Source organism: Halyomorpha halys, unplaced genomic scaffold (genome assembly GCF_000696795.3).
Source record: "Halyomorpha halys isolate HHAL.00 unplaced genomic scaffold, Hhal_1.1 Scaffold889.1, whole genome shotgun sequence".
Taxonomy (NCBI): domain Eukaryota; kingdom Metazoa; phylum Arthropoda; class Insecta; order Hemiptera; family Pentatomidae; genus Halyomorpha; species Halyomorpha halys.
In genome coordinates, this window is record NW_027105736.1 from 118953 (window position 1) to 122230 (window position 3278).

The 3278-nt window shown below is 34.2% G+C and overlaps 1 protein-coding gene across 5 annotated transcripts in view; it reads left to right on the forward strand.

The window, feature by feature from the left end:
- The window catches only part of Mgat4a (alpha-1,3-mannosyl-glycoprotein 4-beta-N-acetylglucosaminyltransferase a), a 325867-nt gene that overhangs the window by 116958 nt on the left and 205631 nt on the right, over positions 1-3278 (forward strand). The gene's annotated exons all lie outside the window — the stretch shown is intronic.

The following is a 3278-nucleotide window of genomic DNA, read 5'->3' on the forward strand; positions in this document are numbered from 1 at the left end:
AGTCTCAAGTTTCTTTCATATTTTATTATTATAATATGATATTTTTTCGAGGATAAAAACGCTATTTCGCCGATGACAGAATTTCCTGGAAAATATTTCATTTTTGTTGTAAAATGATACAAGTCTCATTTTGAGCGTGTCTGCTAACGGTATTACGGCACGATCTCTTGCTGTAAATAATTTAGTTGCTCACATGGATTCAGAAAGTTAATTTAATTTTCCCCCTACGTCCTGTATTCGCTGCTAAAAGCCGAGAATATTTAATCAACTCGAGTCAGATGAATTTCGGTATCCTGGAATAGGTTAAAAACGTAATTCATGTTTGAATAACGAAAGCATGTGCAAAATTATAATTGGCTGTGTGGCATTGTAATTGGATGTATTAGCGGGCCATAGTAATTATAAATTTTAAATAGTTTCATTTTCGAAATTATCTACTTGCTCAAGGAAAGATATTTTTTTATTTTAAAATATTGAGAATTTTTTTTCAAAATATTCTACCAAGATTTATTTCTAATACTAGGCCCCAATGGATTAATTATTTTTGCTTCTACTCGATGCCATTCTCATGCCGTTTTTCAATTTCAGGCGCTTTTTAAATAAATCTTAAATACTCCTCTTCCCGTTTTAAGCTAATATCTCAAAAGTAATACAAGACCGTCGTTACCCGGGGGTCGTTGTGGGGCGGGTCCGGCGGGGAAGGATTGTCTTTTTTAGTGTTATAATCTCCTCTTGTAAGATTGTGACATGCCGTACATCGGCCAACCTACTCGCTATAATTGTCTGTTTGAGAAGTCAGATAAATAAGGCTACCATGGAGGGCGGGAGTGGAGGGTTTCTTACCGTTTTTCAATTTCTTCCTCCACGAGATATAATATAATATTATAAATTTCCTCTTTCCGTTTTAAGCTAAACTTTCAAAAGTGATGGATTGCCTTTTTTTTTAGTATTATAATCTCCTCTTGTGAGATTATGGCATATCGTACATTGACCAACCTACTTGCTATAATTGTCCGTTTGAGAAGTCAGGTAAGTAAGGCTGTTATGATATTAACAAAAAAGGATTAATAACCTTTGGGTAATAAAAATTTTCTAGAAGATGATAGAAATGAAAGCCATCAATCAATACGATGAAGTACTGAATGCATCAATACAAAAAAGTACGAATAAAATCAATGAGAACAATAATATGAAAACGTTATTCATTTTGAATACATCATCATTACGTTATGGGATAGGAACCGAAGAAAGATTATTTAAAAAACAAATTCATCCCATATCACAGCCCTCGAAGAATGGTGTCATTAGTGGGGAGGATTAAGATAAATTCCAACAAATCCCATCAAATCACCTTTACCCTTCGTCTTAAACCTACTGATAGTCCTACAATTTCATTTAATGATGTTACTCTTACCCCTGTCGAACAGATTCGCTACCTTGGACTACATTTGGACAAACGATTAACCTGGAATCCTCACACACTACTGAAAAGACAGGAAACTGCACGTCGATTTCGACTATTACAGCACTTACTAGACAAACGGTCTGAACTTCTAACACATTACAAAAGACTGACAAGGCCAATCTGGATTCAATCTGGTATTCAATCCTTACAATCCAAAATCCTTCGTAAAATCCTCAATGCTCCTTACTTTGTCACAAATAAAAATATACATAAAGACCTTAATGTTCCATATGTAACCGATCTACCCCGAACCAAATATCATTCCTTCCATTATAAACTCTCTAACCACTCAAATCCCCTAGTTTCTAATCTTGTATCCTCTTCCATTCCTGACAATCCTCCGTGGCGCCTGAAAAGAAGATGGCCACGAGACCAGTTAATGTAAAATCTCATTAGAGTGGTACCAATGGGTAGTTTCTCTACACGCCTGTAACACTCCAATTTAACTTAGATCAGATTTACTAAATATATTATAATGTACAGTTGTAAATAGCAATAAATAAATATTTTAAAAAAAAATCGTAGATGGGATTTAAGTGAACAATAATAGTAGGTCTGTCCAGCAGGATTGGTACTGCGTACTCCCAGTAAGGATGAATCGGTAGAAGCAGTGCTGCGTGCTCATTTCGCATGTTTTCAATGTTATCGGTGTCCGGCAGAATCGCATAAAAAGAAAGAATAATACAGATATCAAGGCAGAAATAAAGAATTTAGAAGTAGTCCGGCAACTCAACACTTCGGGACACCCTTAGATACGTGGTGGGATCGAGAGGCTTCATAGTACTCTCAGTGATTAAGTTTTAGGCTACTAGTTTCCTGTAGATGAATAGTTTAGAAAAGTAATATTAAAAAAATTAACCACTTAAAATAGGTTTTTTTTAAATAAGCCTTATTTCATATCTACAGCCTATGGAGAATTACGTTTTAATTAACTGGTTATTAAAAAGTTTCTAAGTTTTCAGGGAATGGTATTACACTAATTGTTTAAATATTTTCACATCTAATCCTTCAATCAAGTATCAAGGACTACTGTTTGTGCCATTTTCAAGTTTTTTCTTTATCTTCCCTGGTGCTTTTCCATACGAGACTATTTCAAGAAATAATTATAGGGGTCACTATTGTTTTATTTAGGTGATAAAATTAATTTTGCTTTAAGGCTAGTTCCTGGTATTTTCTATCCCTTGCAGCTAGTGAGATGGAATAGTTTAGAATATCTACTTATATTATTCCATCTTTAGACGAAATCGTTCAACTATTGATCAAATCTTGCAAAAACAGTTGGAATACAACGGGGAAGTTCATCAGCTTCATATAGATTTCCAAAAGGCTTACGATTCTATTGACCATCAGAAGCTGTATAATATTCTGATTGAATAGGGAATATCAAAGAAGTTAGTAAATCTTGTACGGATGTGCATGACCAAAACGTTTAATAAGGTACGAAATACGTAAGCATTATTCTGAGAAATTCCGGTCGGGTTTAAAAAATAAGTGATTCTTTATCACCTATCTTATTTAATCTAGCGCTAGAATATGTCATTAAAAGTGTGATGAATACCGGAAAGGGCTTAACTTAGGGTGGTAAAATACCGGTGCTTGAGTATGCTGATGATTTGGTATTATTGGGTGATGACAAAGAAACTATAGAACTGAATATAATCACGTTAATAAACTCCAGTAAGGAACTAGATCTTGAAATAAATTCAGATAAAATAAAATACATGGCTGCTCGCTTACCTCGTGCCTTCTTTCAAAAGACTTAAAAATTAGAATTTACAAAACTATTATCCTTCCCACTGTTCTTTATGGATGC